This window comes from Ceratotherium simum, chromosome 27 (genome assembly GCF_057802395.1).
Source record: "Ceratotherium simum simum isolate JZ-2026a chromosome 27, ASM5780239v1, whole genome shotgun sequence".
NCBI lineage: Eukaryota > Metazoa > Chordata > Mammalia > Perissodactyla > Rhinocerotidae > Ceratotherium > Ceratotherium simum.
In genome coordinates this window covers 1,604,939-1,632,087 of record NC_141926.1, presented here as the reverse complement: position 1 = coordinate 1,632,087, position 27,149 = coordinate 1,604,939, and the positions used below count along the sequence as shown (strand labels likewise).

Below are 27,149 nucleotides of genomic sequence, written 5' to 3'. Positions count from 1 at the left end.
GCTCCAGGACCACAGAGGGCAGACCTTTGGGGCCGGGCTGGGAGGGGAAGCCGCAGCCCAGGTGCAGCCCTGAGGGAGGCGTCCCCATGACACCCCCACTGCTCAGCTGTCCGTCCAGGGTTAGGGGTGGCCTGGCTGCTTCTCAAGAAGGTGCTGTCCACCCACCCCCAGAAGGGGCTCCATCAGACTCTCCATGCTGCCGGGGTCAGGGCACTGACCCCCTCCAGGGCCCAGCGATGGAGCACATGTTGGAGACCCTGGTTCACCCTGGCACTTTCCGGGCAAGGCCTTGGGCTCCCCAGAACCTCACAGCTGGTGAGTGATGGGATGGGGCAAAATCCAGTCTCCGATTCCATGTCCAGAGAGCCTCCTCTCCCTCGTGGCCTGAGGGCTGCTGGGAAGGGCCAGTCAGCTGAGGGGGGCCTCCAGGACCCGGGGCTGGTTCCCCCCCGCACTCAGGGATCAGGTGAGAGGTGGCATGGGGCAAGCTGGAGCTGTGGCTCATGAGCAGCCCACAGGCTGGGCTCTGTCCGCAGTGGGTTGGCCGTTGCCCCACGGCACAGGCCTGGCTGTAGCCCTTGTCAAGGTGCGGCTACCCAGGTGCCTGGGAGGGCTGATCACAGATGTCACACTCTCATCACGACCTTAGCCTCGGAGCCTCTGGGTTAATTGTTATCTGTGAGAGAACCAGACGAAGTGCCACGCAGCGGGGGCCCCTCTCCCAAGAGCACAGCTGGCTGAGCACCAACTGGCCGATGTCTTCAGGTGGACATCACAGGACCTGACTCGTAAAGCTCCCAGGAACTTGGTGCTGTTGGTGGTGGTGGTTGTTAGTCCTGTCAAGTCGATTCCAACTCCCAGCGACCCTGTGCACAGCAGAGCAGAGCCCTGCCTGGTCTTTTTGTGCCATCCTCTCACCTTCTGGCACAGTGCTCTACTGCTGCTCATAGGGTTTTCATAGCCAATTTTTTTGGAAGTAGATGGCCAGGTTCTCCTTCCTACTCTGTCTAGTCTGGAAGCTCCGCTGAAACCTGTCCATCGTGGGTGACCCTGCTGGTATTTGAAATACTGGGGCCATAGTTTTCAGCATCACAGCAACATGTAGCCGTCACATTATGACAACCGACAGATGGGTGATGTGGTTCTCTGACTGGAAACGAACTTGGGCTGTGGCGGTGAGAGCGTGGATCTTAATTGCTAGACCACCAGGGCTGGCTGGTGAAAGGGGAAGGGTAAAATATTGGGAAAATTAATATAGATGTTTGGCATGCTTGTAAGGTAATTAGATTTGGTACATGTTGACAGCAATGGCCCAGAAAGACAATGAGAACTGTTGGGAGGGTGGGGGTGCCTACAATGTGCTCTGGGGCCTCCACAGCCCTGCCCGGAGCCAGTCCTGTGGCTTCTCTGGCCCCACGGCCTCCCAGCCTGATGGTTTAGGGTCTGGGACTAGCCCTCTGCCAGGCCTGGCCCCTTCCTAAGAGTGACGGCCCCTGAGCCCTCTCCCCCTCCCCTGGGGTGGTCGGCGCAGGCCTGGGCCCCCCTGAGGCAGCAGAGGGCCCGCGGCAGCTGTGCCTGACCCCGCCGCCCCACCTCCCCTCGCTGCCTCATTTCCCTCCCCTAACCTGGGGCAGGAATAGCTCCTTTTTCCGGGGTGCTGTGAGCAGCAGGTGGTCGTTTTGTAAAGCCGTTTAGACCACACACTGTACACGACATACATTGTATGTTTATGCCATACATTGTATCCTCACGCCATACAAGCTGTCTCCGTACCACACATTGTATCTCTGCAGCGCACACTGTCTGCTCCCACCGTCCCCTGTATGGCTCAGGGAGACAGGAAGCTCCCAGCGGGCAGGGGCTGGAGGAGCCACGCTGGCTGGCCGACAGGGTAACGCCTTAGATAGGCGGCTCTAGGCCACTGCAGAACAGCTGTCAGCAGGAGCTTATGATCAGGGATGCGCTGAGTCAGACGAAATTTGGAGGCTGCAGGGCAGTGTCTGTGCTCCGCCCGCTGCGCCTGCAGGATCAGGTCCTGACTCCCCACCTCCTCCAGCGCAGGCAAGCCCCAGCATGGCCTTCCTGGCTGTCTCCAGCGAGAGCCCCAGAAAGGAGAACCTATTCACAGGCCCATACATCTTCCTGGAATTTCATGCTGGCGGATGGGGTCACTCCTGGGCTGATCCCCTGTGACGAGGCAGGACGGGGCAGGGACACCCAGCGCTGAGCAGGGGTGGCTGGTGGGGCTTTCAGCCACCTTTGGTTTCTGGAAGACCAGGAGGATCTGCAGTGGGCACCAGCCAGTGCCGGCTCCAGCTGGCCCAGACGCTGGCCGTGGGTCAGGCTCGATCTTTATAGGGTGTTTTCCTCTGAAAGGACACGAGACCAGAGCCAAAGGCTTGAGGACAGGGCTGGAAGGTGGTGGCCCTGAGAGGGCTTGGTGGTGGGTCATAGTGACAGAGCCTGGATCTAAACTGCAGGGACCACGTGCTGTCGATTGATGGATTGGTTTTGGTGGAGCCGGGACTGAAAGTTGGCAGATATCATGTGCTATTTATTTATTTTTTCGTTCATTCAATCATTCATTAATTTTGGCTGGAAGTACTCCTTTTTACATTTTCTCACTGTTTTTTTGAGTCGATTCAGAATTAGCCATGGTTAGGCCTCCTCTGTTTTGAATTCAAGTTTAGAAATCTTCAGACGGTACCAGATTTGGCAGCTGGGTCTCCTCTGTCTGCAGAGAACCTGCCGGCACAGGGAGCTGAGAGACCCCCTTCTGTCCTGGGGTGACTTGGCCTGACATGGAAGCAGGCTGGGAGGCGTCTCAGCGGCCTGCTGGCTGCGTCTTGGCGCCTGCTGTGCACGGCGAGCTTCTCCCGTCCTGGGAACGGGAAAGGCTAAGAGCAGCCCATTCAGCTGCTCAGGAGCTGGGCTGGATGCACCTCTGCGGGACCTGGACCCAGATGCCCCCCGGCCTCCAAGATGAAGGAGGCCTTTCTTCTACGTTTCTGTTCAGACAACCAGGGACCTCATCTTGGGAGGAATCGTGCAATTTACGTGGCTGCTGCTGCTGACAGTGCCAGATGGAAAGTGTGGAGCCCTGCCCTGTGCCCTCAGAGAGGACAGGGGCATGCAGGGGGGCAGGAGGGGGGGGCGTGATGTCCCAGGACCCTCAGCGAGCTGCCCGGCCAGCATAGACCCAGCCCACCCGGTGGACCTGATGCAGGGTGGGCCTGGGGGAGGAAGGAGACTGTCTCAGGTGGCCCTGCCTTCCCCTGAGGTCCCCTGTCCTGGACCAGCCAGCTGACCCCATGGAGCCAGTGTCTGATGTCTTCCAAGCTAAGGCTGAAGAGGCTGCTGGGGTCAGGGGCCAGGGGTTGGGGGCCGGCATTAGTGGAGAACCTTGGAAGGCCTTACTTTCACCCCTGGCTGGTCCAGGCTGGGAGGCGATGGGTAGTGAGACTGGTCGCCCTGCTGGGTCCCTCGGGTGAGCTCAGCCTCCTGCCCTCTTCATCCACTTCCTCTTTCCTAGGTGCGTTTTTGGGCACCTTCTGTGCAAGGCAGCATGCGTGCCCTGAAAGACAGGAAGGTGGACAGCGGTGGGTCTCCGGGGAGGGGCCCAGGTGATGAGTGAGGGCGAGGAGGGCAATGCAGACTGTCATCTCCCAGGAGTTGAAGAGTGTCCACCATGGGGTCCGGGTCCATTTAGCCCTTCGTGTTCTCAAGTTGCTTGTCTTGGGAGGCCCTTGGCCAGTGTTGGGGCTGAGTGTGGGGGGCTGTGTTTGGGGACCTTCGGGAGCGGGAGGGCATCCCTCCAGGTGGGCAACGTTAATTTACAAGCAGCTTTCCAGCCCAAACCGCCAGGGCTGGGCCCTGTCACTTCAAAAATCTTGCTAATTTGATGCAGTCACTTGCCGCTTAACGACGGGGACGCGTTCTGTGAGACACTTCATTAGGTGATGTCGTTGAAGTGGGAACATCACAGAGTGACTTACACAAACCTCGACGGCACAGCCTCCTACACACCTGGGCTCTATGGTACTGATCTCAGGGGGACCACCGTCACATACAGGGCCATCATCAACCCACGCGTCATGATGCGGCGCCTGACTGTGTGGAAAAGTACCACTTCAGTGTTCTGTTCTGTGAGTTTTCCATGGCTAGTGAGCATGAATGTTCTAAGGAGTTATTGGCCCTGGTGTTCCTCTTGGCCTCTGATGTCCATCTCTGTTTCCTCCTCACTTTTCTGTCTGTGGTGTCAGCTCTTGGGGGCATATTTTGCATATTTTTCTAGTTTGTGGTTGGTCTTTAATCGGGGATATGATATTTCTTAAAGCATGGAGTTGTTTCTTCCATCATTTTTATGGACTCTTCCTTCAGAGGCGGGGCACTGGAGTGAGGAGCAGACTTGGGGAACCTACCGCCTGGGGCTCATCGTGTCGCAGGGATGATCAGGGGTAGTGAGGGTTCCATGAGCCGAGGTGTGCAAGGCCGATAAGCACTGCACGTGCAGGGAGGGCCACGCACTACCTGTTAGCTGTTATCTTCTTTACTCTGCCCTTGTGGGTGTGGAATTGGGATGAGTCCTTGCAGAAAATAATGATGGAGTTGTTTAATGGTGGAATTTTACAGCTGGCAGGCAGCCCTGCCAACATGTAGCCGTCCCTTTTGCGTTCATGGGTGGGACACTGTCTGCTCTGATGGTTGAGAGCCCAGGCTCCAGATTTTAATTCTAGCTTTGCCCCTGAGCGCTGTGTGACAATGGGCGGGTTACTCACCCTCTCTGTGCCTCGCTCTCTGATCCGAAATGAGGAGGACAGAGGCTACTCGTGGGCGTGACAGCACAGTGGGCGCTGTGGGGTTGAAGAGCAATTCCAGCAGAGAACACACAGTGCACAGCAGCTTTCTGGGGTGTGTCCCGAGAACCCCTCACTAGGCTCTGGGGACACCGTGATGGGGATGGCTCTGACCCAGCCGTCAGGGCCGGGCCTAGAAGGAGGGCTAGGTGTGCACCACGAGCAGGACGTGGGCCCATGTGACTGCAACGTGGTTGGTGTGTTTCTTGCTTGGCCACGGGCTGTGCCTACTGAAACGGTCATTTGTATCCAACAGAGCGGTCCACATCCCCCACTGCCCAGGTCCTCCAGTGCTCTCGGCCGTGCTGCAGCATGGTCACGCCCACCACGTCCCGTTGGAGGGATCCAGGGAGCACTGACGGGCCTCTGCTTGTTGGATTTTGTTATGGGGCTGCTGTGATTTTGAAGAAATCTCCCGCTGACGGCCCGGGTTCGGATCCCAGGCGTGCACCGACACACCGCTTCTCGGGCCATGCTGAGGCCGTGTCCCACATACAGCAACTAGAAGGATGTGCAGCTATGACATACAACTATCTACTGGGGCCTTGGGGGGGTGCGGGAAGGAGGAGGATTGGCAATAGATGTTAGCTCAGAGCCGGTCTTCCTCAGCAAAAAGAGGAGGATTAGCATGGATTTTAGTTCAGGGCTGATCTTCCTCACACACAAAAAATTAAAAATTAAAAAAAATTAAAAAAAAAAAAAAGAAATCTCCTGCTGAGATTCTACGAGGCTGTCAGGAGACCCCCGAGAATGTCGGGCCTCGTGTTCTTTCTGGTAGACAGGCCAGTTCCTGGATCGAGGCCCCGTCCGCGTTGTGGTGCCATCTGGGGAGAGCTCAGAGGACAGCATTCACTTCCTCTCTGTCATCTGTCACCTCAGCCTTCCAACTGGAAAGCAGGGAAGCCGTTGATGCGCCCCCTGTGCCCCCCTGCAGGGTCCTCCCCACCCGTCCCTGGGTACCGAGGAGGGTGGAGGCCCCTCCCGCTTCCCAGCTGCAGCCTCCTCCCCAGGGAAGCCAGGCACCTCCCTTGAGGGGCCTCCGGCCCCGACACCTCCTCCCCTCATGTGTGGCCTGAGGGTGTTTAAAGGCAGGTGCCCTAGGAGATTCCCCCAGGATAGGACTGGAGGGGCTCTGGGTCTAGGCGGGCAGGTGCCCTGGGGAGCCAGCCTGACGATGGAACGAGGAGAGGCTTTCTCTAATGTAAATTATTATTTCAGGGGAATGGCTCCTCGCCTTCCAAACATGTCCACACCGGCGCTGAACTATCTCTGCTCCCCGAGCCTCTCGGCCCCTCTGAGGAGGGGAGGCCCTTACTGAGTCCAGATGCCCCTCCAGGGCTCCAGGCCCTCCTGCCCCCCCCCCAAGGTTCCAGCTGTCACTTTGCTCACCTCTCCTGGCCCCAGGGCTGTGGGATCACAGTGCCCACTCCAGTGGGCAGTGTCAGCAGTGACCTCTGATGGCCTTGTGTCCTGGCGTCTTGTCCTTGTCTCCCTGTGGCATCAGGGGGGACCCATGCTGATCCAGGGTCACCAGTCCCCTTGGGGCAGCCAGGACCTTCCTGTTTCCTGGCTAAAATGAGCCTCCACCCCCCGAGGACTCGGGCCCATCCAGAGCTGACCCAGAGCCTGTGGTGCTCCGCTTATCATTCATAGCTGTGTATTGTGAAAATGGTTCAGATTGCCACCGGAAGTTTGGAAACCAGAAAGAAGAAATCACCCATCCTAGGCGGAACCTATCCTAGCACAACCTTCCTCGTCACTGTGGGGAATCTTCGACATTTTAAACAGACCGGGGCCGCCCTCCCTATTGACTCCGACCCTGGCCTGGCGCCACGTGGACGGCCCCTCTCTGCACGTGCAGAAGCCCGAGGGCCTCACGGAGAGCCGGCTGGCAGTGGCTCTGCTGCCCCAATGGGAAAACAGCTCCGCCCGCCAGCAAGAGGACCGACAGGGAGCTGGCACTGCGGACTCCCAACGCCCCCACATTTCAGGATCTGGACAAAAAATCCCTCATTTATACTCCTGATTCCCATGGTATATGTGGTCGGCTGAGTGACAGCACCCACAAATGTCCACGTCCGAATCCGCAGACCCTCTGGACGCTGCCTTACAGGGTAGAAAGCACTCCACAGATGCGATTAAGGCTCTCGGGCTGGAGAGATGACCCTGGATTACCCAGGTGGGCCCCACGTGTAACCCTGGCGTCATGGTAAGGGATGGAGGAGGCAGGGGAGTCAGAGTCATAAAAAGGAGACGAGATGATGGAAGCAGAGGCCAGAGCGGGAGACTGGAAGATGCTGCGCTGCTGGCTTTGAAGATGCAGGAAGGGCCAGGAGCCAAGGAATGCAGGCAGCTTCTAGCAGCTGGACCGTCAAGGAAATGGACTCTCCCGGGTCCTCCAAGAGGAACGCAGTCTTGCCGACACCTTGATTTTAGCCTTCTGATCTCCAGAGCTGAGAGAGAACCAATGCGTGCTGTTTTAAGCCACTAACTTTATGGAAATTTGTTACAGCACCTGCAGCGTGTCGTGAGGTCACTGGAAGGGTAGAATCGTGGGGCTGCGAGGAAGGAGGGCCTCTCACTTGTGAAGTACTGCTTCATGTCAGTGTGGACAACTCTGAAGTGTCTCTCCAGCTGTGCAGGACCCCTGCCTGGGCTGTCCGTCCTGACCCCTGGGGCCCCCAAGGTCAGCCCTTCTCTGTCCTGTGCCTCTAGCATCCCTAGGCCATGGGCTGTCCAGGGAGAAGTTATAGACAGGCCCCGGCCTCGGGAACCTTCCAGAGCTCAGGGGGGCCTCTTGTTCTCCAGCCCCCAGCAGGACCTCCGGACGTACGCCGGGCGGCAGCGAGGGGCTCACGCATGCCGGGCTGGACTCGGGAGCAGCTGACCGGGGGCCGTCTTGGCCACAGTGAGCGTGGAGCGGGGGGAAGCCTGAATGGAGAGGGAAGCGGTGGACTGAGAGCAGATGAGTGGGGGCTGGTCAATGACGGTGGGACGTCTGAGGTGCCTGGGCAGGCCCTGCAGGTGAGGTGCAGCCTGCTCGCGTCAGACACCTGCTGTGTGGGGGGCTTTCCTGGGACCCCGGGCCTGCCGGGCCTCCGCAGGGTGGCGGGTGTGTGTTATCGTCCACGAGGTCACACAGAGACCAGCTCTGTTCTATATTTAGAGAATGAGGCACATGGTACAAAAGCAGGTTCCCAGAAAGTGCCCATTCGGCCAGTGCCACCGCGTGTGGTAGAAGGATGGTCACAAAGAAAGGCCGTGTGCCAGGCGGTGGTCAGCAGTTGGTGCCTGTTGGATGGACGAGGGCCTGAGAGCGTTCGGTTATCCAGAATGCTGCAGTGGGGCTTCAGGTATCCAGGATGCCGAGAGCCGTGCTGTCCCATGGACTTGGTGGCCGCACTTGGTTTACTGGTGAAAATGGCCAACCTGGCCACATCTGTGAGGCCAGGCTCCGGGAACTTTTAAATTCCATCTTTGGACATTTGCATTCCATGTATCGGACATTTTTATCCTGTTTTCTGGCACGGGGACCTTTTCTGAGAGCTCGTGCATTTAGCAAAAGCAGCAGAGGTCCAGGCAGGGCGAGTGGCTGCGAGCTCAGCCTGGCCAGACGTCTGGCCTGGCTTTGTGCCCTGTGGACAGCGAGGAATTAAGTGCAGTGCAGCGGGCTGCGGGGGAGGGCTGGGGGGCTGAGCTCAGGACCTTGGGGCACAGAGTTCCCATCCCCTGACTCTCGGGAGCAGACAGGCCTCCCTGGGCCCCCGTGGGGTCTGCAGGCCTGTCTTGGGTCAGGAGCAGCCAGGGCTGGCCCGGCACGACAGGTCTCATCCTGGCCAGAGGACGGGCAGTGGGGGCCGTGTCCTTTGTGAGGGGACTTGTCGGGGGGTGCACTCCTCCCCAGGGTCATGGGGAGAGGGGACGAGTGGCATTTCCTGCTCAGATTCAGAAGTCTGGGGCCTGGGGCAGGGTCTGATGATCCTGGGCTGCAGCGTCCGTCCCTCCTTTGCAGTCTGGTCACCCAGGCATCCGCTGAGGCCCAGCTTATGACCTGACGCTCAGCAGGTCCACGTACTGGTTGAGTTGGTGTTTGAAGCCTAACTAGTTAGTAAACAATTAATAGTTAAACTCTGAAGCTGCAGCCTACACCGCCCACTCAACTGGGACCCAGTAGAGCAGCCTCGTCCTGCCCACCCTGCCCTGACTAGTAGTCTCTGCCTCAGTTTCTTTATTTGCCTCAGTTTCTCAGGTGACGAGTGAGCATCCTTCGGATGACAAGTGAAATCGACGTGACCCTCCCCGGGGTTACGGATGCTCTCGGGCGTGAGTTCAGACATTGGGGAACATCTCCTTTGACCTTTACCCTCCTTTTCCGCAGAAATGCTTCTGGTTCCTTGATGTGCTTTTACTGAAAGGCTTGTCTGAGTGACAAGGAGGGGCTGCTGGCAGTTCAGCAAACGTGTGTTTGGGGTGTCACTTCCTACAGGGGAGCCTGCACGTCTGGGGACCTGGCACCGCCAGCGCCCCGGCTGGCTCAAGCCTCTCTTCTCCTGCTGCGCCTGAACTTCTGGAAGATGAGGGCTCAGAGACAGGGTGAGGTCCGCACCTCACTGCCGCGTCGTCTCCCAGTTGCTGTGACTGTCGCTCAGCTTGTCTCTGCCAAGCTCTGGGTGTCCCATTTTCTTTTCTTCAGGTTCTTAACTTACCTTCTGGGTGGGCCCATCTATGTGCCGGGGCCTTGGGGTCACCTGGTCCCCCCAGGTGCTCGGTCCTTTCCCTCAACATCTGTTACTGTGTGCCTGCGTCTCCCGGCCTCACATGTCCTCCCACTGCCTCTGAAGTTTGTGGAGCTCAGGGTCCCCCAGGCGCCCAGCCAACCGCCTCCCCAGGCCGTCTGAGCATCTCCAGGACGCTCGCGTCGGCTCCTGTGGTGTCTGCCTTCCTGCCAGCCAGTGTGCTCTTTCTTAGTTGGCACAGGCTGACTCCTGCTTCCTCCAGCCTTTTAGCGAACTTTCTGACCAGTCTAGGAGCTGGTGTGTGTGTCTGTGAAGACGATGCATAGGCCGTGATTTAATCTGCTCTGGCCCCAGCTCCTCTGTGTAAGTTGTCGCGGTCCCGTCAGCCCAGGTAAAGCTGTGCTACCTCTGGCCCACGGCCTGCGTCACATCCAAGGACACGACGGGAGGTGCCGGCTTTGTAGGAGACACTGAGAGGGGCCAGGAGAATCCCGTCGCGGGAGAGAGAGAGTGTTGGACGCTGCCTGTGGCCTTCTCAGGTCCCTACACCTCCCCATGCGGCAGCTGTCGCCCCATCTCCCCGCCCGGCCCGGCTCTGCTCTGTCCACCCTCCACCGCCGCCCAGGCCTGTTTCCTGGGCATCACGCAGTGGCCTCTGCGTGGCCAGTCAGTCCTGTGCCCTGCCTGGCGGATCGCTTACTTGGCCAAAGCCCACATGAGCCGGGAGCCGAGGAGGGTGGGACGAGTCCGTTCCTGTTTGTGTCCCTGTCCTGTAAATAAAAGCCCACGACATGTAGAAGAGACAGAAGAGAAACTCCGACGTGCTGGGAAGGAAAATCACGGCGTAAGTCAAGACAGTGCTGTAGAAATCGTCTGCACGTCCACTTTCTTTATGAAAAAGTGGATTAAGTGTTTCTCTGGTGTCCGTGCGGTGATTATGAGGCCTGCCGACAGGAAACAGCTTAAGACTGGGCATTCGGGGACCTGATGTCCAGCTCTTTACTGGCCAGGGACCTGACCTTTGACCCCAAGGAACTGTAAATCAGGAAGCTGGTTCGGGCCTCTTCAGTTCTGTTATCTCCGTGGACAGCTGGATGGGTGATGGTCAGAACCCAGAATGTTGTTCGGAGGGCTCTGCAGTGGCTCGTGGGTCCTGTGTTCGGAAGGCCTGACCCGGTCCTCCTGGTGGGGTGGGGTCCCCGCCCTCACCCCCAGAGCCACGCACTGGAGAACACAGTTCCTGAGGAACGTTGCACAATTGAAGTGTCGTGGGCTTTTTTATTCTTTAATTTCCTTAAAAATTCTTTTCGTTATTGTGGAAAAATACACAGAACATAGAATTCACCATCTTAACCACTTCCCAGTGTTCAGTTCTCAGCGGCACCGAGGACATTCACACTGTGGTGCCACCGTCACCCCGTCCGCCTCCGGAACTTGCAGAGGTTTCCAACTTGAGCTTGAAAGATGATGGTTCTGGGTGAAGGAGCGACCGCTAGGAAGGCCATCCATCAGCACTCAGTCTGCTTGGCATCCTCCAGCCCCTAGCGCTCCAGAGGGGCTGTGTCCTGACCGAGGGTCAGCTCCCATGCTGACCTGCTGGCCTTGGGCATGGCTGTGTCTCAGGGGCCGCCCTCTGCTTCCTCCTTCTCCCTGCGAGGTGCCATTCCTTCACTGTGCATGGGAACCTCACACCCGGCCACCGGGGGCTTTAAATGATTCCTGTGTGGACCCCGTTTGCCTGGTCACCTTGTCTCCAACCCGTGATCAGAGGCGCCTGCTCGCTGGGCCTCAGGGCGCCTTACCCGCGATGCTCCCTGTCCGTTTGCGTAGCCCTCCTCACATGCCTCCCCCTGGGCCGTCTGCCGCGCCCACGACCCCATGGTCGCCAGCCCACCAGCATCCGTCGTCTCACCCGCTGTGGGGCCAAGCCAGGGCCCCTGATGGAACTCTGCCCAGGACGGGAGGGCCTGGGTCCTGGGTGGCAACGGGGCGACGCCTGGGGGGCATCTGGCTGTTTGCCTTGTGGCAGGTGAAGGTGTGGGAGAGGTTCCTGGGTCAGGGCTTCATCATGGGATCCTACAAAGGATCCCCACCAGGCTTTGGCTGGTCCCTCCCCAACAGGCCCTTCGCCTCTGGGGATGCTGAGCTCTGGGTGGAGCCCTGCGGGCGCTGCAGCCTTGCCAGAGAACCCCACACTCCGTGCCTTGGCCAGGCCTGGACCCTGGAGCAGGTGCTGCCCGCCTCTCGGCTCCTCCACACCCTTGGCTGCAGGGTGGCGGCTCCTTCCTGGGGCCTTAGGGTGGCTTCACCTCTCAGGGGTCCCCCCCACTGTCTCCTCACCCTCAGCCATGATTTCCCCAGTCTCACCCCCGACCTGTGAGTCCCTGGTGCCTGTGGCGCCAGCACAGACGATGCTCCGTGAACAGCGCCATGGTCACCTGGACACCCAGGTGGGCGCTGGACGGAGAGTCATCCTCGAGGGAATCGCCTGCCTTAGCCTTGCAGGTATCGAGGCTGCAGGGACAGATCAACTTTATCTTCTCACGTAAAAGATGGGTGAGGACACCGAGGTGCCCCAAGTGTACTTTCTCTTGTGCTTACATCAACCAGCAGGTCAGAGAAAGCTCAGGACCGAGCTGGAGACAGCTGGCCCTGTCCTGGGGCTCCTGGGACACACACACCCAGATCACCCGAATTTGGAACGTTCAGGAGGGCCGAGCTCTGGCGCCTGGTGCTGGAGCCCGGGCCCTGTGACCCCCAGGGAGTGGCACGGGGATAGGGCCAGCCCTTGGTGGCTTGCGCCATTCCTGGGACCAGTGGTTGATCGTGAAGTTTGAGGTTGCCGGCAATGGGGCGCAAGCTTTCTCTTGGGGCCGCCGGCTGCATGGCCATGCAAGGCTGGGGCCAGCCGCCTCCACCCCGATTGTGCCCTGGGGAAGGGAGCACAGCCACAAATTGGCCTGGACTTGAGTTTCCACGAAGCACGAGTTTCTCAGCGGATCTATGTCGCGGGTAAAGGTCAGAGGCTGGTACTGAAGGACGGGTGGGCAGACCCTCCCAGAGCCTTCCCTGGGCACTGTTTAGGGAAGGGATCTGGGGCCACCTGGTTGTATTGTGCAATTTCCATGATTTTTAAAACAATTTAATTTTGTCAAGTTATGCAAGTTAAACAGGAAGGCAGACTTAGTATTTGCAACTCCACAGAATACAGGACCCCAGGAGAAATAGACTAGGGAGTGAGACGCCCTCTCCCCTCACCTGCAGTGCCCCTCCCCGCAGGTCACCCTGGGAACCGTCTCAAATAAGGGTCATTTAATCTGTCATGTGGCCTGGGGGCTGGGCCCAGGCGGTTCTGATTCAGACGGTGAGTCGTTTAGATGCTTTTATGGGCAAAAATAAGAATAAAAGATCAGCTTCTGTAGAAAAATGAAATTGGATGTAAAGAGCACAGTTCTCAGGCCACGTGCTGGCGAGAGGTTCTCACGCGCACCAGGAGCCTCACGAGACCCCCGGGCTCCACTCGAGTCTCATGCCGGCCCCCGAGGCAGGAGGCGATGGAGGGACCCCGGCGGACACCGAGCACCTGGTGGGGTCCCTGGCCTGGCCCCGGGAGCAGCGCCTGCCCGGCCTGCAGGGCTGTGGGCAGCACAGAGTTAATGGAACACCCCCCCGAGGGGGCCAGGGGCACCGGGAGGCCATGATCTCAGATTCTTTCATCGCTAATTGAAGACGTGAAGTCCCGCGGATGAAAGCCCCTTTGTGCGTGCGCGGCCGGGCTCTGCTCGCCGCCCCGGGCCTGGCTCACGTGGCAGCGCAGGAGCAGGTAGTGATGGCGCTCTTGCTGCAGGAATGTCCCCACGAGGCACCGCAAACAACTTCCCCCTTCAGTGGTGCTATCAGCTCATGACGCTGGACCATCTGGGTCCCAATTATATCTGGGGAAGGAGGGGAAAGGTCGCATGTCTAGACACTAATCCAGGGGACTGCGTTTCTTCCTCGCCCGTATCCCAGCAACGGGATTACACCCGTGGGGCTGGCATTCCCAGGGCTCTGCGATCGTGCGGGCCCACTCCTCCCGCTCTCCGGAACCTTCTGGGACCGCAGTGGGGAGTGGGCAGGGAAGGCTGCATGGAGAAGGCCAGCTGCCCTCAGGCTGGCCACCAAGAGACAGCGGTGCAGGACGCAAGGAAGGAAGGAGCCACACTCGCGGGGCCCCGAGGGCTGGGGGAGGCAGGAGGCCGTGTGGTGGCGGGGAGCAAGGGGAGCCAGGGCCTTGGCTGGAAGCTGTGTGCACCGCGTGTGGACACTCCCCAGCCCCGGGTCCATCCGTCCTGCCACATGTTCTAGCCTTTTACCTGGAAGGGCAGGAAGGGCACTGCTGCCAGTGGCCCATCTGTGCTTATCCATGTCCACCCCGAGCTGGTGTCCACCCCCAGCCAGCGTCCACCCCAGCCTTTGTCCACCCCTAGCCCGCATCCACCCCCTCGCATCCACCTCCAGCCCCTGTCCACCCCAGCCTGCGTCCACCCCCCAGCCCCCGTCCACCCCCAGCCGGCATCCACCCCCAGCCCACATCTACCCCTAGCCCACGTCTACCCCAACGTGCATCTACCCCCAGCCCACGTCCACCCCTAGCTGCAAGATGGGCCCCTCCCTGCGGTTCCTGAGTGGCGTCTACACTGGCTCCTGCTCTGTGTCGGGTTAACTGGTGCCTGTGCCTGTCCCACTCAGCACCCTCTACTTCCTGGAGGACAGACGGACAGATGAGCTCTGAGTGAGACTGGACTTCATCCTGGGAAGTGTCTACAGCCCTCACGTAGGTGCCTGTTTCGTCCTTACCGAAATTTTAAATCGTGTGCCGTATGCTCGGTGCCCCTCGTGAGGGGACCCCGCTGCCGACGTTCAGGGAGCCCCGTGGATTCGGGGTCTGTGCCTTGGATCCCAGGGAGCAACAGCTGGACCCAAAGCAGGGCCGCCAGGTCAGAGGTGGGTTGATCCTGGCATCCGGGGGCTGGTGGTAACTGGGAGGGGAGAGGAGGCAAGGCCCAGCACCCAGGACGTGGGGAGTCCAGTGCGGATGAGAGCAGGGGGCGGCGCTGCAGTGACAGACAATCCCGACCTCTGGCTGGCGCAGCAGACAGTTCCACGCGGTCAGCAGGCCCTCCCCCATCTGATGACTGTCTTTGGGGCCTCGGTCAGATGACGCACCCCCACACTCCCGTTTGTCCCGCTCTGTCACGCAGCCCCTGATGCAGCCCGGGAGGCAGGAGGTGGCGGGGCCGAGGAATGTTTGCTGAGCGCTCACTGCCTCCTCGTCCTCCTTCCTGAGCGCAAGGCCGTGTGGGGCCGCCCCAGCTCCCTGTCCGCGTCTGCCAGACCCCCACTCCTTAAAGGTGAGAATAGTCTGCCGTTAGCAAATTTGAGAATCGCTCGGAATGAGAAGCTGGATTCTCCTCTACCGGGCTCATCACGCTCCTCATTGATTCAAGGACTTCCGCCTCCGTTTGGGGGTCCTGCAGGCCCTTCCTCCGATTTCTGCCCATGAGGGCTATGAGGGGCGCTGGGTGATCATCAAGTCACATCTTTGCTCCAAGGTGACCAAAGGCACGTGCAAGGTGCCTTCCTTGTACGGGACCCTCACTCCTGCCGGCTCCCAGGAGTCAGCCACCGGACGGACGGCGGTGTCAGGGGGCCTTTAAGGTTTCTCCACACCCCAAGGCCCAGCAGCCTGCCTTTGTGGGAGACAACGGTGCACCCCCATAAATAATGTCTCCTGCAGGTGGGGAGCAGGCAGCCAGCTCCTCTTGGGCGACTGCGCCTGTGGAATGTCCACACAGTGGTGACTGCACGTGTGCAGGGCTGTGGACTGCCCGCTGTGCCCACCACACCCGTCACGCCATGGTCTGTAGTGTCCTCACCCCCTCCCACCCCAGCACGCTCATGTACACGTGCCCATCACACATGTATACGTGCTCAGACACACACTCACCCTGAGGTCCAACGCTAGTGAAGCTGCACCCCAGGAGTCGGCTCAGAGGCCACGGCACTCCTCTCCTCCCCTTAGGCTCTCTCTCCTGCCCTCATCCTCCTCCAGGCTCCTCGGCCTCCGTCATGGCCCTCGTCCTGGGGACACCGGGAGGGGCTTCCTTGGCTGGTCCCTAGTCTGACCTGGATGGAAGAGGCCGCAGGCCCCTCCTGGTCCCACCTTGACCTCTGTGTCGGCCTCTCTGTGGCCTGGGAAGGGACGATGGGTGGTGGCCCAGGGGGCACTGGGGCTGGCCCGTCCCCAGGTTTGAAACCCCCCTTTGAGGTTGCACGTGCTTCTCCCTCCGCCTCTTCCCTGCCAGGCAGACCCCACCCACCCCGACCCAGCACCTGCACCCTCTGCTCCGGCACCAGCCTGTCCCCTGCCTGGTGCCCTGGGCATCCGTGCCCCAGCTGCCATCCTCCCCCCAGGGTGGAGATGGAGCCCCTGGTGCCTAATGCTCTGCCAGCATACAGCAGGTGCCCAATAAACGCTTCCCAAATGGGCGGATGGAGGGACTTTTGAATGAGGGTTTTATGAAAGGCTCATGAGTTAGGCCAGAGCGCGTCACCGGTCCCCTGCATGAGGTTGCGGCAGGCAGTGTTTAGGGGCACAGGCCAGCAGCTGTGCTGGGCATTGGTCGTCAGCACGCGGGAGTAGAGGAGGCCAGGTGGGACCAGGAAGGGCTCGAATGGCCGTCTGGGCACGGGAACACTCACGGGCTCTCCCCGACCAGCCATGTGAGAGCCAGTGCCATCCCCTGGTGGAGAGGACTGTTCTGTGGGGAAGCCTCCTCCTGCCTGGGGGGCAGTTTCTAGAAAGTTCGGGAGGTTTCAGGTGTTGTTACGTGTGACCAGCTGTCCTTACTGCTGCTCCCTTGTCCGTAGAGCAAACGAGTTTGGAATCATGTCACTGAGCTCAGGGGGTTGAGAATGGGCACCTCCGATGGGTGGATGTCCCTCTTGCTGGGCGTGGGGCCCTCGAGAGCTTCTGTCACCTCCCGTTTGCCCCGCAGGACATGTCTGGGTGACGAGGATGCGGGAACTGCCGCCCAGGGCGTTTCCCAGGCACAGACAGGACGGGCTGGTGCCCCTCCACTGGGGTGGGTGTCAGGACGGTGCCCTCATTCCCTGAGCCCTCGTATCCACAGGGTCAGCTCGGGTCGGGGCTCACAAGCACCTGCCCCCCGCCCCTATGAGGGGCCGAGGAGTCCCCGGGTTTGTGCTGAGTTAGTCGTCTCAGGCTTGGTCGAATGTTAACACATCAGGCCGGCCAGAGTGCCTCCCTGTTTTTGGAAGGATGACTTCCTTTTCACCCCAGATATGTTGTCACAGCTGCGTGAAGATGGTCCTTCTGGTGCCTCTGCGCTGGCTCCAAGGTCCCGAGGTGGAGCCACCACCGGTCAGTTTGTGGCCATCTCAGGACAGGCTCTGCCACGTCGCCCCTGCGGGCAGTGGCCAGGCACGGCCAGCTCCCCACCCGGGACACTCCTGCTCGGCATTTTGATTTGGAATCTAAGGTGGGACCACGTGAGCAAGACCTGAGTGTGGGCAGGCGGGAGCTGCTTCCTGCGGGGTCTGCGTGCACAGGGAGCCCACGTCGGGCTGTCCGTCTGGTGGCTGTCTGAGCGAGGCCTGGGGAAAGGCAGGCAGCTGCTGTCAGGTCCTGGACAGTCCCCGAGGGGGCTGGGTGCTGGCACTGTGGGGTCAGGTGAGGGTCTCTGGCTTAAGGACCCCGGCAGGCCGCCTCCTGCCCAGGCACCTGATCTGCCATCCCTGGTAACAACTAGCCCCTTCTGGGGGAAGGAGACAGGTTTGCACCGCAAATGAAGAGCAAATCCACATTTACTGAGTGCCCTCAGGACCACGGGGCCCTGGCCGTTGCTGGCTGGCTACGCCCGTGGAGGCCGCGCTCAGACTACGGGAGAGGACGGAAGGTCCCTCTAGCTATGAGGCAGTGCCAGAGGTGGGAGGGGGTGGCTACAGGTGAACACACCTGGCGCCCAGCTCTGCCGTGTGTTGGCCACGGGACCCTGGGCGAGTATTCAGGGGAAGCCACAGGATGGTGACCACCCCGGCAGCCTGGTGCTGGCCTAGAGTCCCCTGCAGAGAATGTCACCCTAGCGAGGGGAGCGGCCTCTGCGCCTCGTGCTGCTCTGGCCGAGAGAACTCAGAAGGGTAATGGTGACGGGTGGGCCCCGTCTCTAAGGCCGGCCTCCGAAACCTGGTCGAGGTGTGAACCGTGACCCTGAGCTCAGGGGCACTGTGGCCACATTCTTGTGGTTTCCTCCCTGTGGTTTGGAAGGACCGGGCACTGTCCTCTGCCTTCAGCTCCTGAAAAGCTGCTCCCTCTGGGCGGCTCTCAACCCTGAAGGTTCCGCTGGGGCCCACTGCTTCCGGACCCCACTCATCTCCCACGGGTCTGCCAATTGGGCCCGAGCCCTGCCGACGCCACGGCTGTCCGTCCGTCCCCACTTCGTGCCTCATGACCATTCATTTCGGTTGCCTTGGGCAGCACGGCACGTCCCCTGGAGGGTCTCGGGCCCCTGTTCTTGGGCAGCCTGGGGCCCGCTGAAAACCCTGGGGCTTGGTGGGGACCTCAGGGAGGAGGGGGCCGGCACTGGCCCAGACTGGGGGCGCTGCTAGTTCACAGGGCGACCCTGAGGGCACAGGGCGGGGCCACAGCCCCTGGGAGGAGCCTGGGCGGGGCCTCTGGGTCGGTTTCAGGCCGCGTGCCTTTGAAGCAGGTGAGCACCCCCATGCTGATGAAACCAATAACAACAAAAACAAAACTTTTCCAGACGCCAGAGGCGGCGGCCGGGGCTGTGGGCCTCACTGTCACTTTGAGAAGGATGTAAAAACGTGTAACTTTGGTGCAGGATCCTTGTCTCCGGGTCTCCCATCTGGTGTGGGATCGGCCCTGGCTGTGACTTCTCCTTTACTAAACCTCTTTTTCCTCTTGTAAGGATCCCACAGCTCACTCAGCACCCTCCCCTGCTTTAGCGCCTCACTGGGACCGAGGGTGCAAGATGGAGTTGGCACTGTGGGGCTCAGGCTGCCCCGGGGGCCACCTGCAGGGGCTCCCGTTCCCGAAGCCGGAAGGCCCTCTCAGCATGTCCTGCATCCTGCCTTCCCGGCCGTGCTTCCTTGTCTAGGGGAGGCACAGGGCCTGGGACTGCAGACATGGTGCCGGGAAGGAAACTCCCAGAGGGCTTGGTGCCAGGGTGCCCGTGGGGGGCCTTTGGGGACCCCTATGCTCCCCAGGTGACCCAGGAGGGTACGTGGTTTTGCACAACAGATTCAGAGGCCGAGGGCTCTTCCCAGGCCCTGAAGGAGGTGGCTGCGCCTGATGTGAACTCTGTTCTGTTTGACTTTAAACCCTAACAACATCAAAAGAGAGGGAGAGAGGGGGAGGGAGCAAAGAAGGCACGCTGAGCGTCGACAGACAGTCAGGATTCCTGTTTATCAGCTGAAAAGTGCAGATACACACTTGTGTCTGCACACTCCCATGCGGGGTGGCAAATCGGCCACCCGCACTCTGTGTCTCTCCCGCCCGAGCATCACTGGAGCATCACGCGTGGCTCCTGCGCGCTCCTTCCACGTGGGAGAGACTTCGAGGTGGGGCTGCCTGAGTCCCTCTTGATTTCCAGTCTTTGTGTGGTCGCCGTGCCCAGGTGTCATAGACACCGGTTGTTTTTAAACCATTTGTCTTTAACCAAGTCCTTCCGAAGCATTCGCCGAGCCTCCTTCAGCCCCCCTGGGTGGATTATGCAACATCTAAATATGTCAGGCAGTGACCCTACTAGGCGGACAGTCTGGGAACCACGGCCGACTGTATGCTGCTGGCCGGGCCATGGGCCACCCCACACGTGGTTGAGGCTGCGATGACTCTGGGACACCAGGAGCCGGGACCAGGGAGGGGCATCTGTGACCCCCTGAGACTGGGAAGCAGGAACACTTCCTCCAGCCAGAGCCTGACCGGGCACTCTGTGGTCAGCGTGTGAGGACCCAGGTGGGCAGCATTAGGGCTCGGGGGTGCCCCTTCCTGCTGAAGCAAACCAGTGAGAACCAGGCTCTTCGAGCCCTGCACAGGTCAGATTCAGTGACCCCATCAGAAAGGGCAGCCTGGGGACAGCAGGTGGCTTTCATTTATCCCCACCCGGACCCCAGAGGAGCCTGCAGGCACCCGGGAACGGCGAGGGTGTCAGCTGCACCCTGTTCACCACAGGTGCTCACTGGGGGAGCCCAGGAGCACCAAGGCTCTGCGGTTTTGAGGACGTGGCTGCGTGCCCTCTGTCCCCGAGGGGAGGCCAGCCTTGGAGGGCCTGGGTGCTGGTGGCCGGCGAGTGGGTGCTGGGGACCCGGGCCTGGGGTGAGCCAAGGCCCTTAGGGCAGCAGTGTCCTGGCTGAAGTGTCTCCACCTGGTGGTCCGTGGGGTCCCTGACGATGGGGTCATCATTCTGAGAAGGTGGGTGGCTCGGCGAGGCAGCTGGTGTTCCTCCTGCCTTCTGTCCTCCTTTTCTGTGCACAGGGCCCAGCTTCTCTGGGCTGGAATTTCGGAGCACGCTCGGCCTCCATTAAAAGTTTTGAGCTGAGGGGCCACCCCAGCAGCGTAGTGGTTAAGTTCAAGCACTCCACTTCAGCGGCCTGGGGTTCGTGGGCTCGGATCCCGTGCGTGGACCTACGCACTGCTTATCAAGCCATGCTGTGGCAGCATCCCACATATAAAGTAGAGGCACATGGGCACAGATGTTAGCCCAGGGCCAATCTTCCTCACCAAGAAAAAAAAAAGTTTCCAGCTGAGCTGTGAGCCTGGATCGGGGCTGCTTCTGGGCAGCTGTGGAGCCGCAGGGCTCCTGGCTCCTGGCTGCGCAGCGTGGGCATCCCTCCCTTTATCTGCTGGCCCCCACCTGCCGGCCTCAGCGGCAATGTCCTTTGATGATAATTCAGGCGTCCCTGGATTTAGGGTTTGGCCGTGGATTCATTGGTTCCATCACCTTCTTCCCTGGTGGTCCCGGGGCCGCGGATGGCTGGGGCTGGGGAGACCCCAGGAGACTCGTTCACATCCCCCGTGTGGAAGGAGCTGTCTGAGCATCTGCATTGGGCTGGGCAGTGTCAGAGGGTGTGCCGGTCACCGAGCAGACATTCTCCAGATCACGTGGGTCCTGGAAGAAGACAACGTCCTGACTCCATGCTCACCTCTTCCAAGACTGTGCGTGTGTGCGTGTCGAGCCAGGCCTTCTCTGGAGCATTTATAAGGGACCCGGTTGACTGAGACATCTGGACTCAAGTGTGATCGTGAGACGGCCCCGAGCTGGGCCCAGCCGAGCTGCTGTTCATCATTTTGCTGTTTCCTCTCTGTCTGCATCCCTCTTACCAGAGCTTGTACGTCAAAGGGTCATGTCCCCTCCCCTGCTGTCCCTCTCCTTTCCTACGTGTGCAAGATGTTCCCAGAGAGGCCCTGGGCCACCTCCCTGCCCCTCGCCCCCACTCACTTCTGGACGTGGACCCACGAGGTGGGTGTGGGACCCCCCTTCACTCACGGGCAGCCCTGCCTCCTGTGGCCTCCCAGACCCCAGACCCCGCCCGGGCGCTGGGCGAGACGCTGCTTGGTGAGGGTGCCGAGCCCGTGGGCCGGGCGCCACCTCCTCCCCGGCAGGCCCCCTCTTGCCCCTCGAGCACTGCAGCCCTGACCTCACCCGCCTGCCTGCGTGTCGAGACACCGCGGTCGGAAGTCAGGCAGGAGGCCTGGGGAGGCCTGCTCGGGCCGCAGGCGCCTCAGTGCTGGTGTCGGGCTGAGTTATGGACTGTGACAACGTTCCCTTTAACCCTCTTGATTTGTGGTGCCTGCGTCAGCCCCTTCGCTGGACGATGGGGTCTGAATGTCCCTGAGCGTCCGGCACTGGTCATCATCTTGGGCCCTGCCAGGCTCTGGGTTCTGATTTCTGTCGCCAAGCACAGTTCGCTCTGACCTGTTTGCAGTCGGCTCAGGGAGCGCTGGGCCCATTGCTGGGTGTGCGGGGCCGATGGAACAAGCAGAGGAGGTGAGGCCCAGGAATCCAAGGGCCCAGGAATGTGGGCTGGCACCTGGACGGTGAGCTCAGGTCTGACTAATGAGGCGCAGTGACTCACGGCCCTCAGGCCTCCCGGCGGCTCTGGCTCCTCCGTGGCCGAGGCTGCTACCCGGTGTCGTCCCGGAGCCTGAGGACCACCCCTATGCAGCTCTCCTGACTGCCCCCTCCTGTCTGTCCCTCCACAAGCACCTTCGAGGGTGTGTCTCTCCACGCTGTGCGGGGTGCAGGCCCGGGTGCCCTCAGGTCTTGAGGAACACGTGGATGCGCAAGGCCGTGCTCTTTATGTGCTGTGTGACCGGGCGGCCTCCCTAGACAGGCTGAGCAGACACGAGAAAGCTGAGGAGGCGGTGACCGACCCGGCACGACCAGGGACCAGGACGGGAGGTCTGGAGACTCCGGGACACAAGACGGCCAGTTTCCACATGTGTTGTCTGCTCTCTCTTCTGTCGGCGGGGAACAATCGAATTCCCTAACTTTTTTTATTGGGGTAAGAGTCACATAGCATAAAATGAACCGCTTTAAAGTGAACAATTCAGTGACATTTGGAACATTCACAATGTTATACAGACATCGCGACTGTCTAGTTCCAGAGTGTTCTCATCACGGAAACCCCACACCCATGAGCAATCCCTCCCCATTCCTCCCTCCAGGGCCGGGCCGCCCCTGGTCTGCTTCCTGTCTGTGGATGCGCCTGTTCTGGGTTCTCATGTAAATGGAATCCTGCAGCATTTGTCCTGTGTGTGGCTTCTCTCACTGAGCGTCGTGTGTGCCGGATTCATCCACGTTGTAGAGTGCGTCAGTGCCTCCTTCCTTGTTATGGCTGCAGAATATTTCATTGTAGATTCTTTAACTTTTAAAACCTTTTTTATGTAACTGAAATGTCTCTGGCCTAGGGACTGTGGCTTTCTTTGACAGTGGTCCCGGGTCGTATCTGGGAGTCCTCCTCCTGCGTGTCCCGTGGAGAAGCGTGTTCGGGCAGTGGCCTCTCCGAGGCCAGAGCACAGTTGGGAGGTGAGGACGGAGAGACGCGGCTCTCTCTGACTCGCCATCATGGATCTCAGCAGAGGCGGCCAGGGGCCAATGGGAGGATGGTCGCTGCGTGGAAGGGAGATGTGTGCACCAGAGGAAGGGCAGAGTGAGTTAGCCGGACACTCCAGCATGCTGGGCCCGAGGCTCAGGGGTGTATTCATTCACGTGTCCACTCGTCCATTCATGCGTACACCCACTGTGTGCAGCATGCAGGCTCCACTGGTTAGAACCGTGTCCCAGGAAGGCCCAGTTCCCGGATCCCCTCTTTTCTCCTCTCCGTGGTCCCATAATGGGGCTGGAGGCCTCTTCTTCCAGCTCTGAGCCAATGAACAAGCTACAAGCAGACACCCTGGACCCACAGAGGTGATGAAGCATCCACACCTGGGAGCAGGTGAGGGGCAGGTGGGGCGTGAAGCACGTGCTCCTCAGGCTGCGGGCCTTTTGGTGCAGTGACCATCGATGGCCATCTGGTCGGTGGCTCTTCTGTACACCAGATAGATGCTGGCTGTGTCCTTCTTCCCGCAGTGTCCGTTTCCTCCTCAGTGTCTCTCAGCCGCTGTCTCAGCTCCTTTGTGGGCTGTGTGACAGCTGCTATGTGACCCTCAGCAGCTGGTGCCCCCTCCCTGCTTCCCCCGGGCCTGGCCTCACCTGGGCCTGACCCCACCCCGACGCCTGCCCTCCCTGGTCCTGCAGAAGGGCCCATCCCTCCACACCAGTGCAGGGGCCCGGGGAGCACCATGTCCATGAAGTGGGGCTGCAGACCCAAGGGTCTTGGTTGTGTCCTGACGTGGACCAGGACTCTTCATGGTGGGTCCAAGCTAAAGTTTCAAGCAGGTGGAAGGTCCCTCCCCAGCTGCGGTCACTTCGCTCTCCTCCAGGGCAGCCAGTGTGAACCGATTACCATGGTGGGAAGAGGGGCCTCAGCCACCTGCCTGGTTGTCTGGGTGGGGGCTTCCAGGTGGGGCATCCTGGGCTTCTGCCCAGAGGAGGGGGCTGGGCCCTCCAGGGCAGGCTCGGGGTCACGCTTGGTGACCCTGGGTCGGGTTACAAAGGCAGATGGAGGATGTGGGTGGCTGCCTGAGCCGCTGGAAGCCCAAGAATGTGGAGAGGGCTCGTCTTGGCCTCAGGTCTTGTGGTTTGCCGGGTGGATTTGCTTTTATTTCTAGGCAAAGACCACACCGAGAGACCTTTCATGGCCTGGCAGACCCTGCCGGCAGATGCCCCGGCCCCAGCCCTTTCTCCAAGCAGGCCGTCAGCGGGGACAGGCTGTCCCGGGAAGCCAGGGTCACGAGGCTCTGCCAGCTCGGGCACCCCACATGGCGGGTCGGCGGGTCACGGGCAGTTCGGCGACTGAGGTGGGGGATCTGAAGTAATAAACAAGAACGTAGGGGGACCACCGTGGCCCGCTGTCTGTCACCTACCAACGGTTCCATCCAGCAGGCGCCTGGTCATTTGTCTTCCAGGTGATTTATTTGCAAGGCTGGGGGCTGACATCCCAGGAGGAGGTCACATTCCATTCATAGCGGCTTATCTGGGCTGTCAGGCAGGCCTGGGAGGGGGCCTGAGACAGAACAGAGCAGTTCCTGCCCGCCTCCAAGGGCAGCGGGGGTGGGGGTGGGGTTGCAGAGACTCCACTGAGTGCCTGCTGTATGCAGGGACAGGGCAGGGGCCCATGTGAACCCGCCTCCCACCACTCAGACCTCCGGGGAGGCAGACGGCAGGACCCGTCCCACACAGCACCCAGGGGGCCCAGGGGTGGAGGCCAGGCCCTGATGGCATGGGGGAGGCGGGACTCATTCTGATGGGGGTTCCCGACGCCCCAGAAAATGGTGATGTTCTCGAGGCCCCAGTAGTTGTGCTGGATACATGTCCAGACCCTACAGAATTGTCCCCGAGGCCCCAAGGGGACCCCCAGCCAGTCTCTGTGGCTTTCAATGTCTGTTAATTGAGACACTTTTGGACACAGGGCCAGGACTAATGCAGGGGGCCAGTGAGGACTGGGGAGCTGGCTGGCCTGGGGCTGGGTGGGCAGAGGTAGACCTTGGAGGAAAGGGGGCTCAAGGGCCGCCCTGAGCGATGCGCGGCTGATGGTCCGGGTCCATGGCGGGAGGTGGTTACAGAAGGCCCCTGGGACCCCACGCTTCCAGTCTTCAGGCGGCTTGGTCAGTCGAGTCACTGTCAGGTTTAAATGGAGCAAATCATCACCAAGGGCCAGGTGCCTCCTCTGCTTCTGCACCTGGCCCTGCGCTGAGGGCGCGCCCTCGGGCTGGGAGGGCGGCCTATAGGGCCTGGAGCTGGGGGTGGACAGGCCAGCCGGAGACTGGGACCCTGGCGGGGAGCACCCGGGACGGGGGAGGGACCCCCAGAGGCGCCTCTCGGGAGCTTGGCTGAGGACCAGCCTGCCCCGTGGGCCAGGCAGTGGGCTCCCCCAGGGTGGGCCCCCCAGGCAGCCCGCTGAGGTTCTGCTGCGCCGGTGTCTCGATGGTCCTGCATTTCACCCGCCGTGCACGGCCCGGAGCAGGTCACCAGGATGGAACCCCTTTCTCTTGCCCCCGTGGGCTCGTGCTGTGAAGACTTGACTTGGAACCCACTCCAGGTGCCTCCTGGGAGGGGAGAAGCATGGGTTCCTCCTGCCCGAGGCTCGCTGACCACTGCATGGTCGGAATCAAGGACCGCACAGTCGGAACGACCCCTCGGCCACACGCCAGACTTGCGGAGTTAGGGCAAATGCACCGTTAAGTTCACCCTGAGAAATGCCCCCAGTAGGGCACCCCGTCCCCTTTCCTATAGTGACTGTATGAGAAGACCTCAAATAGATTCTAGAGAAACAGCAGCTCACACAGATGTTAATCCTCTTTGAAACGTGACTTAACAGTTTAGCCAAAGAAAATAATAACAATGGTTTCATTTTGAAAGAGGTCACAGACTCTCTTTAATGTTTAATTTCTTTTGACCTTATAAGTCTTATAGAAGAACAAGGACAGAGAAACATGTCGAGTTTGTTCAGACGTTGGGAGGAAGCTTGGATGATGGGATGGAACATTTCGTTCAATCTTTTAAAATTTAAAAACAAATCCTTATTTTTATAGGTACGTTCTTACCAGCCTCTCAGATCCTAGGTCAGGGCTGTGTGTGTGAGGGGGCTGTTCCGGTTCTGTCGGGAGACGGAGGCCCTCTGAGCCACCCCGGGTGCTCCCGGGGCCGAGGCCCCTCCTGGGAGGCGGGAGGGTCACAGGCCCAGGAGGCTGGATTTGGGTGGATCAGACAGGCCTCTCCCAGGGCCTGCAAGGAGCCCGTCCACCGCGGCCTTCGTGGCCTCGTCCGGGTTTGTCCTTATGAGAGGCGCCGTCTGTGGGAGGGGGCGCGGAGTGACGCTTTGAGGAGCCACATCGGCCGCATCAGGAGCCACAGAGGTCATGTTCCTGAGTCCTCGCCCCTCTGCTGGTTGTTTCCTTTATACTGACCGCCAGCCCGTCTCTGGCCGGCTGTGCAACTCTAGTGAGGCCTGTGTCTTCTCTGTGCCTCAGCTTTTCTCTCCTGCAATTGGGCTCATAAGTCGCCAGCCACACGAGGGGCCGTGAGGACGGCGCGGTGGTGCTGGGGAGCGTGTAGCCGGGGGACAGGACCCAGGTGACCTGGGGAGCCTCCCAGGGACCCCGGGAAGCCCAGCGGGCGTGGCTTCGCAGGGCAGGCTGGGAGACAGCCGAGCCCTTGCGGGGGGCGGGGGCAGCAGCGTTTCTGCACTTCCACACGGGGCCTCGGGCCTCAGAGGGCAGGAGGCAGCTTCGCGGGAACAGTGTGGGGTCCCCTGAAACCTCTGCTCTCAGCTCGGAAATCGGCGCTTTTCCCGTCTGTGTCCAGGCCGCAGTCGCCGTCCATCAAAGGATTTGTCCTCCTGCTCGGCCTGCCTGCGGGCGCGCTGGGTTTCCTGGCTCTCTGGGGGTGAATCGTGACAGCTCTGGGCTCTGGGTCTCAGAGTCAGGGTGAACTTGAGCTGTCGACGTCTCCCGGAAGGGCTGTCATGACACGTTTAAAATCAACGTGGAGAAGAAACCGAGGGAGCAAGAGACCGAATTTGCGACTCGGACCTTCTGTCTTCAGCTTCGTTCTTACCAGGCGACGGTTTGTAAGTGCAGGTGTTGTGGATGGCTGAGGGGCAGGCTGGCAGCTGGAAGAGAGGGGTGCTCCACCTCATCCTGGCCAGGGATCCTGGGGGGGTCCGCCCCCGGAGCCCAGCCTGGCTTTCTGCAGACGCCCAGCTCCTCTCTGCTGGGTGGTGCTGGGGTTGCTCTGGATGTGGGACGACCCCAGGGCCTTTGAACGGCCCATTCTAGACAGTCGGAAGCTTTGCTGCATTGTTAGTTGTGAGACACAGACAGGCTACAGTGTAAGGAGGGCCCGGCCGTGAACACCCTCCTCAGGTGGGGAGG

The 27,149-nt window shown here is 60.4% G+C and overlaps 1 protein-coding gene across 4 annotated transcripts in view; it reads left to right on the top strand.

Moving 5' to 3' along the window:
- COL18A1 (collagen type XVIII alpha 1 chain) overlaps positions 1–27,149 on the top strand; it is a 110,939-nt gene that overhangs the window by 5,316 nt on the left and 78,474 nt on the right. The window lies entirely within an intron of this gene.